The sequence below is a fragment of the Limulus polyphemus genome, unplaced genomic scaffold, assembly GCF_000517525.1.
Source record: "Limulus polyphemus unplaced genomic scaffold, Limulus_polyphemus-2.1.2 Scaffold513, whole genome shotgun sequence".
In the NCBI taxonomy this organism is placed as follows: Eukaryota; Metazoa; Arthropoda; class Merostomata; order Xiphosura; family Limulidae; genus Limulus; species Limulus polyphemus.
Genome location: NW_013666123.1, coordinates 437,675 through 453,801, shown reverse-complemented (window position 1 = coordinate 453,801; position 16,127 = coordinate 437,675). Strand labels below are relative to the sequence as shown.

Below are 16,127 nucleotides of genomic sequence, written 5' to 3'. Positions count from 1 at the left end.
AGTTGCCTTCCCTCTAGTCTTACACTGCTAAATTAGGGACATCTAGCTCAAAATTTAAAACAAACCAAAGCCTCTGTTAATGATTTCTAACTGAAGAGGGTAACAGAGCATCACTAGTAGACTGATAGTGAACTTATTACTTGTGAGTAGGCAGAGTGATTAGCACCCAACATCCTATGAGAAGCTGCTATGATGTTATCAATGGCCTTCAGTTGTAACTGAAATATTTTTGAGCCAAACGGTAAATGGCCAAGAAAACAACAACTTTGCATAAATAAATATTCCCCGTAAATGTTATATGATAATTTGTAAAAGCAATTGGAATCAATTAAATTCGGGGCAGGAATTCAGGTTTAAAAATCCTTCAAGCCTCAAAAAATATTTTGGGTCCTGAAAGACAACCCAGGATGGTCAGAAACTTTTGCTTCTCTTCACCCAAAAGTGATTGCACTGTAACTCCTTACATTTAAATAGCGTTATAGCAATTAAAATATGACTTTTCTGTACCTTTTTTGAAATAATGATAGGTTGTTCCAGTTGAAAATCCTTAGAATATCTGTGGTATTCTCAGATGCAATGACTTCCCTTTAGGTAATAAGTTAGGTTACACAGAATAACAGGATGTTTGATCAAGAAATAAATCCCATAGTAAATATACTTCCCCTGACTTCTACTAACTTGTGAAAAAGAATAAATACAGTGTGCAATAATGTAAGATAATATCTTTTTTACACAAACAATCAAGGACAAGATGAGTATGTATTTGTGTGCCTTTACTTGAGGGAGCTATCAGAAATGCCAACTGAAAGTTGGTAAAAAACCTGTTATGAATCTGTTTCAGACTGTCAAAACATAGACTTATATACTTGAAACAATAACGCTATTCTTCTTGGAGCACTTGTGCTACACACTTGACTGTTAGTCATTTCCATCAAAAAATAATGGAGGTTGTTTCCTCAAGGTATCACCAGACCTGCCAGTGGAAAAAGATAACTGTGCACTTCTATGTAGCATGTTCCCAATTTATAGTAATCTTTCTCACAAGAAAGCACATATGATAACCTAAGCACTTCACCCAGATCAATACGTAGCTAGGGCAAAAGGAACTTAGTTCTTTCCTTGACCAACACTGTATAGTTAAAACTATATACACCTATATACATTAAAAGTTTTGAAAAATATTATGTTAAATGAAGAGTTAGAAAACATGTAGTATGCCTACGTATCACATCTTTCCTCTTCCCCTTTATTTTTAGGTTGTCCTGACATATTTATCTTTAAAACTTAAAATCAATTAAAACATTTTGAATATCAGCCAAGACAGAGGATCAACTTATTCTCAACCCTGTAAAACTTTTACTTCACTACAAAAAAATAGAATAGACAAAACAACCCTTTAATATTGATATCAATTGCAACAATAAACATGAAAATTACAACATAATACAATACTAAAAATCTCAAACTATAATACAATACGATAAGATACAGTAGAATGTCCTTATAATGATTAACAACTAGATTTAAAATAAGATAAGATACAATCTTCTTTAGAAAAGATGAAATAATAATAAAATATTATACTAACAAAAATAAACTCCATCAACATCACACCATATAACTATTTACAGAATAACAAGAAACATAAGTCATTTATCATAAAATTGAAACAAATAAAACAAATGAAAGAAATGTTCTTTTAAAATAATACAATTTCAAAACATCATATGGTATATTCAAGCAAAAACTGAAGATTCAGTCAAGATAGTGACTATAAAGTGATGTTATATCTCTGATTAATAGAGATGTGAAAATGGATGAAATAAACTGGACAAAAAGTTTAACTCAAAATAAACAAGCTTAATCATATCATACAAAAACTATAAACATAGTATCTACTTGCTTTATTTACACTGACAATCGCTTTTATTGAATTTTCTTTCTTCAACTGGTCTGACTGAGTCCACCTACCAGACTGATTAAATCTAATGATCTTTACTTTGCAAGAAACATTACTTTTACCCAGAGCAACTACTGCTACCCACATAACTGGTTATTCTCATTCAAACATAAATGAGGCCTAAACCTCGAGATATTACCTGAACTATCACTGAAGGACATTGTTGTCCACATCCTTGCACAATGTGAAGTGTTGTATCTACACCTTTCATGGGCAGAACAGGATTATCTCCTTGAGAATAACAAAGGAATGAAACCAACTGAATGACTTTGTCGATCACATGTGAAACCTGCACACACAGAAAATAAATGATAAATTCAGAATAAATACTGTAATATAACACAAAGAATGAAGCACAGGATATATTCATATCCCAAACTTTCCTCTCTTCCATACTTCAGGCTTGTCCTTACGTCAACAAGTAATCTTAACTTGATAACCAATAAATATTAAACTTGTGCGCTCATCAAGGAGAGCTCTTTCTACTACCCTTGAAACACTTATATGTCATGCAGATGTCACAATTCTTTAATGAAGACAATAAAGAAAAAATAAAGAAATACATTACATAATTTTAACTTATAAAAATACATTCCATGAATACAAAAAACTTTAACCCAAATGCAATTTCACACTAACAGAAAACCTTTAGCAATGAAAATTTATTCATGAAATCCTTTAGGAATGAAGTACATTATAAACAAAACCTTAAATATAATGGGATTAAACACATAATACAGATCTCCTTCTTATTAACACAGGTGAAATTAATTATTTTACAAAACAAAAAGTAAAATCTTTAACTCTGAAAAATACAAAACACAAAATCTTAGTGAAACACCCTTTAACAATGATAATCACAGTTACAATGGTTAGACAGAGGAGCATGATTTAAAATAAAATATTCTATCAAAGTCATTTGCAAAACATAAAAATGAACAAAGATAGTAATAAATTATTTAATAATAATTAATCTACATAACTCCAATACAAAAACAAGAAGAAACCTTTATAGTAAAATTCAAAAGACTAGATTTATTTTATGTAACTTAAAAGTCATTGATGGTAAAGAGAAATTTATTTTATATACACTTGCATACACAATACTGCAAACCAATAACCACCGAGTTATCAGTAAAGAAGCATTTTATGTGGCTTCACTTATACTCACAACTTTTCAACTCATCTGATTGGTAAAGTATGCATTTTTTATTGTTTTACAAGATGACTAGTAATGAATAACAATAATACATAAAAAAAGAAAGTAGCACACAATGTGTAGTCACTCAGGTAGCACTAACTACCATTTGCAAGGTGGGCAGGTTTGCTTCATAGAAGTCATCATATTGAAACTTCAGAGGCTGAAGGTTCAGCTGAAACTGCTATCTTGATGTTTCACTGGATCACAAGGAGAAGCTACTGGTAACCTTTGGGACAGACTGTATGTTGGAGGCAACTACCAGAAGAAGATCCCTTTTTTCTGGCTTCTTCCCATTGATAATTAACCCGGATTTTTACCTTATGTTTTACCTTATTGTTTGTAATAACTGATAAAATAATTTTTAATTCATTTTGATTTTATGACATGTCTCTCTTATCGGCCTACGCACCATTTTCATTTGGAATGAGCGACTGAGTTAAGTTTTGAACTAGGTATAGTGCGTGTAAAAATAAATAAAAATACAACTAATTTATAACTAGCTGATAGCAAAATAACACTAAATGGTATAAAGTTACAATATATTGTTAGGACAATAACGAAAACATGTTGGTTGTTTATATTATGTACTAGTATTATAATTCATTCTGCCTAATGGTTGTCTTTATAATTCTATGTTAGACATAGGGCGCCGGAAAATACTCAGTTTTTGGCCATTCAGACCCCCCACACACTATAGCTTGGACCATTTTATATTTAGAAAGAAAAAAATATATTTAACATTAGAAAACTATATGTAGCTTTCTTTGTTTGTAGTTAAGCCCAAAGCTCGAGAATAGCTTATCTGGGCTGTTCATAACACGGGTATCGAAACCCGGATTTTAGCGTTTTTACTCTTCAGACTTACAGGCGTCTTGTAGCTTTCATTATTGTACCAAGTAATATTAACATAAACCACGGTACAATTCAATCATAATATAACAACTGTCTATAGAATTATGCATATTTAATATTCTGTATTATACTAGATATCAATGAAACAAAATAAAATTATGTTGATATTAAAGCATGAAATACTTAGTGAGCATTTATTGAAGTCCACCAAATTTGAACAACAATTAATGGTTCATTATACTTATAAAATTAAATATAGGCCTTTGTAGAGCTCAAAATTCAGCTTCATTTATCCTAGAATTTTGAATGTTCAGTACCAATTTTCTAGTTTTTCGTAAGGAGAAATGAATTAGCTAGTTATTTTATTCAAAAATTCCAATCCCTTTACATTAGTTACGAAAACATTGGTTTAATTAAATACAAAAAATTTAATTTTTCGAAACAACAACAAAGTGTACATATATTTACTTACCAACCTCTTTCTTCGGCATTATTGCCATCTTCAAAATTCTTTTCTATGTGGCTTCTAGCTTTTTGGCTGACCAGAGTTTCGATTGATGGTCTAGTAACTTAAAACTACGTTCATTAGAATCTAATATTCTTAGAAATAGAATAGGTTTAAATTTACGAACTAGAAGTTCGTAAAATGCTGAATTCAAAAATGAAATGAATCCTTAAACAAGTATAGAATACATCTTAATTTAGATATATTAATCAAAAATTTGTATACATTTACACACAGTTCTTGAGCACATAGTCAGCATATTCCTGGTAAACCAGATGTATGAGTGTTGTAAAAATATACTAATCCTCTTGTTTAGGTAAAGATTACGTACTACAATAGAAGCTTGTAACAGCTTAACTCTGGGTCTGTACCTACTCTTTGTGGGGTGACACAGATATTTGTGTAAGTTAGTATGAGTCGCGAGATTCTCTCCCTTGTATGTTTATATGGGATTATTGAAAGGATTGTGAGATACCACACAAGGACCTCTTTCTCTAGTTGTATGAATAAAGGTTTTATATAATTGCCTATTTTTATTTAGTTTTTGTTGGTTTTGAAATATTACTCTACATAACATTTCCAGAACCTACATTTTTTAGATGCTTGGATCTGTTGGACATCAGAGAACTCAAACTCCCATGTTCTTAACAGCATGACTCAGGAGTGACATGAAGTTTTATCTTTAAACCTGAAACATGGAATCATCATGGGTTTTCCTGGAAATGCAAACTCTTCTGGATTTAAAACATCACTACATATACAAAATAATGACAGTGGTAGGGGATCACACGAAGTTAGTTGCATGTAACACCATAAACATGATAAAAACCTCATTTTTTGAAAGGGTAGATTAATTAATTCAAAACCTCACTATAAAATAAGGTCCATAAGTGGTTCTGTAATGTATCAACTGTTTTTGAGCACAGTATAAATATTAGAAAAACAAAACATTTTGTCCAAGTTTAATTGATATTATTCATATTGACAAATGGATACAAATACAATATGAATAATACTTATTTGTCTGATGATAGTAATAATGACACGAGTCTGCAGGATCAAAATTTCTACATAATAAAAAAGATCAACAGCTGTGTGAACCAGAGAAGGTTACTGGAGGAGTGCATAGCAGATCAAATTCTCTCGAGATTAGCCCCTAGTCAATAAAATGCTGTTGATGAATACCCCCCCCCCTTAGTAAGAGTGCAAAATCTTGCTTGGAAGAGGGAGTCATGAGCCTAACAGACAATATTGCTGAGCTAAGAGACAATATAGTGGTGGTTCCACTCCCTAACTACATGGTAACAAAGATATAACAAGAAGTCAGAATGCAGAAGGAGAAATTACCCTGGAATCTAGTACAAAGATGTAACAACAGTGGGTGGAAAACCATTGGAAGAATCGATCTGATCAGCAACCTTCTAACAGAAGGTTGGATGACAAAGGAAGCTTTATTGATTCGTTTAAAGTTCGACACAGGAGTAGTGAGAACAAGTTTTAGACTACGTGGTCTACAACTATAAATGAACTGACAATGATGCAGATAAAAAGCTCAAACAAAGAGTATCACTAACATTCCAAAGAGATATATCATAATCCTGAAAAGACCGAGTATCAATGATAACATCTTCATATCTCTACAGATAAAGGTGGAGGAGTAGTCATCAAGAACAAGAGTGAATATATAGAGAAAATGGACACACTGTTGGCTGATGACTCTACATACACAAAGAAGAAATGTTTTGCAAAGAAGGGAGCTGGAATATTCAAGCAGAAAGCATGAAAGATTCTAGGGAAGACAGAGAATGGGAGGAGATTAATGCACCTCTTAAAAGACATGAGGGGGTTATTAAAGATACACAAACCAGGGATCTTCATGAAGCCCATAATATCAGGCATAGTCACTGTGCCACACAGGTTAGCCAATGTCCTGGCCAAACCACTAGTCCAGACCTTTAGCTCTATAAGCAACTCACATCTGAATAACTAAACAGACCTCATCAGAAGACTACAAGGAGAAAGATTCAAGAACAAGAATGGCGAGTTTGATGTAAAGCCGTTGTTCATGAAACTGTCCACAGAAGCTGCTATCAGGGCCGCGACCAGAGTGATACAAGAGATGAAAGAAATTTATTTCCCCTCCCAAAAGAAGATTACCCAGAACTCATGATTGTATGCCAGATTCGGCCAGTTTAAGTTCATGTAACAGAAATTCCACCAACATAACAGGCTGGCCATGGGCTCACCATTAAGTGCCATCTTGGCTTCCCTAGTAATGGAGACTTTGGAAGAGAAACATTACAAAAACATCATGGGCAAATACACGATGTGGTTGAGGTATGGGGACGATATTCTAGCCATAATACGAAGAAGACAAAACATGCAGGCAACATTAGTAAGAATGATTGGGATACTAGAAGACACACAGTTAACTATAGAGAAGCACAAGATGGGAAGATATCATTCCTCGACACTTTCATTTGGAGAAGTGGCAAGAGACTAAGGTTCTCCGTGTATAGAAAACAAACCAGCAGTGATGATTTCATACACTTCTCAGCACATAACAACAAAGTAAAGACAGGTGTGTCACTGGGCTTCTTCCTGAGGGCATTATATATATGCAGCCCAGAATTCTTAGGTCAAGAAAACGAACACAATGGAAGTATTCAGAAAGCAGCAATATTTCACAGGCATGCTTATAAAGCTGAAGGAGAAGGCAAAGAACATCATGGAAACGACCAACGACAGCTGACAGAATGAGAGAAACAAGAAGTTCATATTTGTCCCCAATGCCCAGGATGCAAGTACCATCAACAGACTAATGAGAAAACCACAGCGGAAGTAACAAAAACAGGAATAAGAATAGACGAGATGGTGAAGGGCAGGAGACAGAAACACACAACAGACAGCAGTGTAGTATACTGCATTCCATGTGGTGGATACCGTAAAGTTTATATAAGTGAAACTGGCAGAGGTCTGACACCAAGAGTAAATAAGCACAAAGCAGACTTCAGAAGGCACAATACACCCAATGCAATAGTAGCACATGCAGAGGAAACAGAACACCTGCTTAAATGGAAGGAAACTAAAATTGTCAGCAAGGGGATGGAAAAGCAACAAAGGAAAGCCATAGAAGCTCCTTACATCTTATTAGAAAAGAACATAAACACTACGTGGGAGACTGTAAGTGGGCAGAAACAGCAACTAGCCTAATGAAGTGAGAGCAAGATGCTCATTGGTCAGGTTGTGATAGACAGACAACGATAATGAACCAAACAAGCAGCAGTACAGTGCAGTGACCAAGAACCTAATCCGGGAAAATTTGCAAGGCACGAGCAGGGCGAGGAATATTGCTCGATCTTCGAGCACCCCCAATGATTTATTATTATAAAATAGTAAATTACATCGAAATAACTTCCAGAAACACACATGACTGCCAAACCACCACCTGTGCCAACTGTGGAGGACCACATGCTGCGTCCTCCAGAGGATGCCCAAAATTCAAACAAGTTGCTGAAATAAATAGAATGATAAGTGATCTTTCTCCCCAACAGGTAAAATACAACAGAACAGCACTCAAGGGAGAGTCCAATGGTAACCAAAGCCAAATCAGACAGCACCAACTACCAGGGTACCGACTGCAATTTTGAATGCAATTTGCATCTCATCACAAACCTAATCCTAGACTCGCAGCACACCTGCATCACCACCATTGGTCAAAATTTCATAAAGATTAACCACATTAATTATCGACATCATGCTGCTTTGTCACTCCACGGACCCCAACGATATCCCAGTGTTAGCAACGAAGATCAGCATCGCTGCATCGTACTACTTTGATATGGACACCTTCAATTCCATTCTGTTAACCCAACACATCAAGCAAAGGAAAACCCATATGCATCTACCCAGGTAAGCCACTCACAATAACTTATATTTATCATATTATAAAATGATGTTTTATGCATGTTAACATTCAGGTGTCTACAACATAAAAAAAAAAACTATTACAAATAGCCAACTCCATTAAAGCCAATATATTAAGTATCAATGAAACTCTCTTAAACAAACAAACAAACAAATTTTAAACTTCCCCACTATAATACAATTCAGAAACACTGCCCCAGGCAAAAGAGGCACAGCTCTTCTGATCAAAGAAAACCTAAATGTTCCATTTCCATACATCAGCACAACCTGTACAAATGGATCCATTTTATGCCATATACATTGTCCTAACAATAGCACTATAGCTATTTTAGCATTATACATCTTCCTCACGAACACTCCCGACACAAACTACATACAGACAGTCACCAATAACCCCCCTCAACCATCATAATCGGTAATCTACACTCCAAACACAGATGTTAACTGCCAAAACACCAATAGCCACGGCCGCATCATCAAACAACTCCTTCAACACAATGATTACAGTACCATTAACAACAACCAAATGACACACACACAAGCCCAAACAGCTCGCAAGACATTAGATACAGCCATAGTCTCAACTAACCTATTACAACAGTCACATAGCTCTCAAATACACGAAAATATAGATGGTAACCACGATCACTTGTCCTTTCACATATTCAGGCAACAAACAAACAAACACTTACTTACCCAAACCCAAAATTTTGACTATTTTCACACAGATTCTATGAAACTCAACAAAACCATCCTCAAACACCTCCCAACAATAAAGAAACATGCAAATAATCACACTGACATTGACAATTATGCTAAGCAAATTACGAATGCTATTAACACAGACACAAATGCAACCATACCCACCAAAACTCTAAATCGAGATTTAAATGCATGGCAACTCACTTCCGAAATACATGACCTGATTAAAGAAAGACGATATCTACACCATACCTTCATTACCACACGTAACCCCGAAATCAAAACACTAATTAATAGCAAAAATAATCTCATTAAAAAGCTTATCAAAATCCATCAGCCAAATAATTGGAACAATTTTTATCAATCAATAGACAATGCGCGCCCCAATCCAGCCCACTTTTGGAAAAGTATCTAACAAATGCCACCACGGTAAACAGCAATAAAAAAAGCCGATTTATTCGCCAATTTCTATGAAAGCACTTTCACCATGCCAGACTCCCATTATTTCGATAATTAACAACTAACTACAGCAAACAACTACATTTCCAATTTTAATGATAACTTAAAACCAACATTTTCAAATAATGCACAAACACAAGAACTGACAACAAACTACCACACCCGTCCAATTTCTTTATCAAATCTCAAGCTTTCCATCAAAAAAACTCAAATGCACAGCCACAGGTCAAGATGGCATAAATAATAAAAAACTATCCGATCCAATAGTAGAACATCTCGCCGCCATATACAACCTTTCATTTAATACAGGCTATTGCCTGCTAATCTAGAAAACAGCAATTATAAAAGTAATATCTAAAAAACAATTCGACCTTCACCTCTCCAACATTTATATACATATAAACCTTACCTTTGACACCATTTGCAATGACGCCATCATATATAAATTACTCAGCAATAGAATTCCTATACCAATCACAAGATGGTCTATTGTCTTGTAAATCACTCGGGGAACGTGCAGCTCAAGTTACGCTATCGAATTACATTGCCCACGTACCTGCGTTGTAGAAATGGCATCCATTTTCGAATTATTTTGAATTGCTTGTTTTATGGAAAGTTGAGTACGTTATGCTAAAACGATTTTTGAATATACTAATTGGCAAAGCACATGACTATAAGGTTTATAGTCGAGGGAAAATATGTTTTGGAACTACATTCTCGCATTGTCTTATCCTAGGTATGTGATGTAGAGAAGAATGATGGGCTTTAGACATGACAGCAGGGCTATTGTAAAAATACGTGATCGTCATATAGAGTACGACAATTGTGAAGTGAATACAAAAAAATACTTGTAAATTCATATGCTGAATAAATAAAGTAAGAATTAGTTTCTCATTTTCCCGGATTTTTATATTGTAAGCCCGAATATTTACTGCTATCCCACCGGGGGACAAATATAAGAGTTCAACACGGAATTAGAAAAATAACGGCTGAACAGCCTAAGAGTTCTGATTAGCTCTCAGAAGATACAGACTTTCATGTAGCAGTTCTTGGCTGACAGACACAAAATCCAATTTATGGTGAAACAAGACCACCACATTCTTTACTTTGGTTTGCTACTATATGCAACGACATATTTTTTGCCCTATTCATATAAAATTTGTTCTTTTGTTTAGATTGGCAAAGGATATGCGGGACAATATTCACACGTTCCTTGATCACGCGATGGTGTTCCATGACAAACTGTAGGATTACGCACAGCACAGGTGGCTTGCTTACTTGTTTTCGAAGGAAAGTCACATTGGGCCATCTGCTGTGTTCACCGCGGAGAATCGAACCCCGAATTTTAGCGTTGTAAGACCGTAAACTTACAGCTGCCCCAATGGGGAACAACTCAGGTGGTTAGGAGTTTTTTTTAGAAGTTCTAAGAAGAACGGCTGAAATACTACAAACTATGAAGGGGGGAAAGGACAAATAATGGTTAAACTGGTGCAGTATTATATACTGCTGTAAAACATCCTTATCCCATAAATTTGGATACAGTGTCTTATAGTGAGTGTGTTTCACCTCAGATTATTCTCGGAAAGCACCCCTCACCCATTAAAAAAACACGTGATATCGGTATCTTTTTAAAAACCACTTTAAACACTGAGGACAAAGCAATTGAAGATTTATCGTAGTACATTTTGTTCTTTCAATCCCTGCTGTATTTTGTAGGTGATACACTCACGAAAGAAATGTAAAACCTCCTAGATAAAATAACAGAATCACAAAAAAATCTTGAAATGTTCACATTTTTCGTATATAACTGTCTTAAAATATTTTCGTCTATTTATTACTATGACTAGTTTATACATATAAAAATGCATGAATAACAAGGCGTTTCATCGTATAACCAGAGTTTCTACCCTGTATCAAACTTACTAATATTTGGAAATCGCTTTATAAGGCAACAAGAACAACAGGGGGTGCATGACAAATGGGATGTCTAAAACTGAAAAAAAATATTATTATTCCCCAAAAAATTGATATAACTGGGTTATTTTAAACTATAAGCGATAATGGCGTTATTGGTGTAACTGGTCCAACCAGTACAACAAAATCAACAAAAGAGCACTATGAAAAAACAGTGAATATATCACGAGACTGTGGCGTAAAATTAGTTGTAAGTAACAATGCTATAAATTACATGAAATCAGTCTAGATTCCTTCAGCCTGATGGCTTTGCTATAACAACACACACACACACACAGGAGAGAACCTCTTTCTAGTTATGGTGTAGGAACCCGCAAAAATACAAAAGGTTTTAGAGGAGAGAAGGAATCACTATCATTGTAAGAACTCGCATTGTATCAACACTGCCGGGTGGTTCTGCAGTAAAAAAAAAGGTGGTTTGTAAAAAAAAAATAAACGACGAATATGGAGGGGGGAAAAAAGGCCAAAACATCAAAGTAATAGAGCTTGAATTGAAAGATCTAGAACCCTGTTTCCCAAACTGGGGGCCGCCAAAAAGTGGGCCGAATACGGCATTAAATTTTAATTCTAAATAAACAATAAGCCAATTACAATTATGTTGAATTAATTAGATGATACAATATGTCGAAAGGAGATGTTATTGTTTTTACTACGATACTGTTTTTCAATCACCATGCTAAAGTTATAGTTTGGGGGCCTCAAACTTTTTTATTCACATCAAGGGAGTCTCCGACTAAAGTTTGGGAACCGCTGATCTAGAAGATCAATTTGTCAGTCACTACAGTGTATATACTCATAAAAATAAGACTTTCTGACCGTTCTATGCGAGCTAGCACTAGAAACTATTAGGTATGATACCCGCCTATTATTGTGATAGTTATTTTGGGCTTCACTGTGACGTTAGTTTAAAAAGATATTGAAACTAATGATTCCTTATATATATGATTCCAATCCCTCTTTTCGAAGTTAACGATACTTTTGTGTCCGTTTTTTTATGTTTGGCTGTCAATGCAGTATTCCATATGTCAAACTGATTGGGATATCTTCAAATAAGTTCTTCCACGGTTTAGCTTAATCGCTACACTTAAACCATCACATTCACAACCACGTCTAGAAAACTGTGAGCAGTAGAATTTAAATGCATATAACCATTTTGTTGCACTATCAAACAGTAAGTTATTATTTCTCTTTAGAATTACAATCTTCAGTTCCTCTATTTAGACAATAATATTAACTTTCCACTAGGCACTTCAAAACATAGTTATATAATAATCAAAAAAATATATTAGATCTTTTATGAAACATAAAATATTATTCTAACTGTCGTAAGACCAACACACGGATTATTCGTTATTACAAAAAACTAGAGGCTTTTTCCATGGTTTATTAATATTTTATAACCTTGCAAACTATGACAGCAGCAGTTTTTTTTTCGCGTGTATGGAAGATGTATACCTTAGTAAGTTTCTTAGTTCTGAATGTTATACTGATCAGAATTATAATGAAAGTTTGCCATCTGCCATCAATTACCCTAAATTATATATTTCTCTTTATTTATTTCAACCTTTTCTCTAACCCTAAAACTGGGAGTCGATCGTACAGAAATTAGTATGTATGTTGGTAATCACAATATCCGGTAAACGATAAAAACCAATAAAGTTGTCTTTCAACGATAATTTAGCATTAGAGCTTTCGAACAATAAAACTCGTCGGTTCACTTGTTGCAGAGAAATCTTCATTCAAAAATTAGTTCTTCCTGCTGTGGTATTCTCGGGTTAACTTCTATCGTCCAATTAGTCTCACAAACGTATTTAGTAAAACACTTGAAGGTATAGTTGTTAAACGTCTACACCTATTTCTTACAAATCATAACTAATTGCCACATACGTCCGCTACTTTCTACACAGCATCAACTTTTCCGCCTCTCAGACATCATTACTAATCATTTTAATAAATGTAATCACGTGTTTTCAAGCCTAATGTATTTTATGTTATTAGTGGTGAATAAAATACTACATATTACCCCCAAGGGTACATTGAACTTTGTATTATTATATATATATTTGTTGTTTCAATGCATTCATTGTTGTTGATGTACCTGATGATGCCAGTTTAACCTGGTGAAGCGTTGTACTTTCATTCAATTTTACTCTGTTTATCCGATTTATCAAGTTTACTCTTAATTACGACAGCGTACTTCCTTTCATCGTATCTTTTCAATGGGGCTGAGGGATGAAATATCCTATGCCCCAGAAATTTAGATGTGGAGGGAAACCAGAGTGCTCGGAGAAAACCAACTTTCACGGTCAGGCGCCAAACAGTCTATTTGACCAGTGCTCGTCTTGAATAGCTGAAACGAATATGGGTGGTTAATAAAATACATGTAATTTATCTTCGTTACTAATGTTGTTGATTTAGTTTCATGAAGAAATTTCTGAGTAATATATAAATTTGCCACGAGGAGGGTGTTGATGTTTCGGGTTGCAGCTAAACTATAGTACTTAGAGGCGAGTGTGTAGTAGCGTTCTTTGATAGGGGGGGATGTCAGTATTCTGTCTAGGTATTCTTGCGGTGTGTAAGTAGGTAGTTGGTGCGCTATTTTAATTACCCTATTTTCTTGAGTGTATTGCTTGTTATGTTGGACATAGCAGCACATGCTTATTCGTATTGTGGTTAGATGTAGGCTTTGTAGATAGTTTTGATTGAATGACTGTTGCATCTTTTATTCATGCCCCCAATGTGTAGAAATGAGATTCTTTTGTTTGCTGATTTTAATATGGGGTTGAAATGGCGTGACCAGCGTAGTCTGTTGTCGAGTGTAATGCTTAGGAACTTTGCGGAAGAAGATAGTGAGATCGGAGTGTTATAACGTTGGAGTTTTATTTGTTTTAATCTTCTTAAATGTTTATCAGTTTTTCTGTAAAATGAAATAGCTGGTGACTTGGTAGGGTTTTAAGTTACTCCCCACTGGTTACACCACTGAATGATTTCGTTGAGTGGAATTTGTACACGGGAAGCAGCTATTCGTGGGTCGCGCAAGATGCTCCATACCGCAATATCGTCAGCAAACTGTGACGCGAGCGCTTATGGGAGTTCGGGGAACAGAATGTCATTAACGAAGATAATATAGAGGAAGGGGCTGAGGACGGAGGCTTGCGGTACTCCTGCTTTTAACGGAAAACAGCGAGAGGTTGAGTTATTGATTTTAACTGATGCTATCCTGTCTCAGAGAAAACTGAATAATGAATTGTAGACGTTGAGCCGCGGGCTCATAACGTGACAGCAGCACTCCCTCTGGAAAAACCAACAAAACAAACGTCCCGAAAAACTTGCCTACATGTCTCTTCCAGAGGTGTGATAGTATAAGAAAATATCGAAAATACTACTAGCTTTAGCGTCTTGTAGGTCAGAAAGACTTGGCACACGAAGTATTAAGTGAAATGTTATTATTGTGGAGAAGGGAGTTATACCCAAGTTCTAAGTTTTAAAGCTAATGATTTCCTAATCCGTGTACAACCATTATCTCGGTTATTTTGTTAAGCACATTGTCAAATGCTTTAATTATACACATTAGTTACTTATAAATCTTTTAAAACAATTGAAGAATTTGTTTTTACCATTTAACATCAATGAGTCATAAATCAAGAGCCGTTGCTTTCTATAGTGCAACGCATTTCGTGAATATTATCTGGCTAGAAATACAAATGTATTTAAAAGAAGTATAAAACTTTCTGTCATCCCCATCACCTTCTCATTCTCGTTGTAGACTGTGTCCCTGATGAAGCTACCAGAGGAAGTATTGGAATGTGAGAAAAGATAAATGAAACTGGAGTAATATTGGGTTGTGCTTTTGTGTGTATGTGTGTTAAAAATGGACTTGCAACCCCAGTCAACACTACAAACAGGCGTAATTTCATTATTATTTTTATTTTATTTTTTGTGGGTGTGTGTGGGAAAAAAATTGCTATGTAGAACATTTTCTGTGCTATACTTCTTTTATGTTTTGTGTAGAAAACTTCAATAATTTTATATAAGATTGTATTATATCCTTCAAACCCTGGAGTGGTGGTGAGAACAAGCAAATGAAGACCCTGATTAGAATATTTTAAAAAAAATTAATGAGATTTTTCCATTCTTGTAAAGAACTACTGCTAGGCCAACAGTGCATGATAATTGTTTATTGGTCAATAAGTATACATATTGTTTTAAACTATATCTGTAATGTTGTAAATTGTTTAATTTAGATGTTAGATAGAGAGGGTGTGACGTTAATATCAAGATAGTACTGGAAATATCTAGAACAGTTGTAGATTATAAATGCGACGTTCGGTGAAGGATCTACGGGTTAGTTGGAAAATCAATTAAGTGTTAGTCAAAGATATAGTTATGAGAGTGTAGAGTCATTTCAAAATATAGCATTGAATTAGTCAGTATGTGGTCGTGAATCATTTTGATCTATGTTTTCTTTCGCGCTTATTGAATTAAGTTGTACAAGTTGAGTTGTTATATCTTAACGTCATTTTTAACGCAGGCCTGCAACAAGTTAC

The 16,127-nt window shown here is 34.8% G+C and overlaps 1 long non-coding RNA gene across 1 annotated transcript; it reads right to left on the bottom strand.

Moving 5' to 3' along the window:
- On the bottom strand, positions 1-4,567 carry LOC111085626. The gene is made up of 3 exons (XR_002610438.1): positions 4,486-4,567; positions 2,100-2,249; positions 1-973 (listed from the first exon to the last, which is right to left on the bottom strand). It is a non-coding gene; the product is annotated as an uncharacterized LOC111085626 (long non-coding RNA).
- Positions 4,568-16,127: the final 11,560 nt, after the last annotated feature.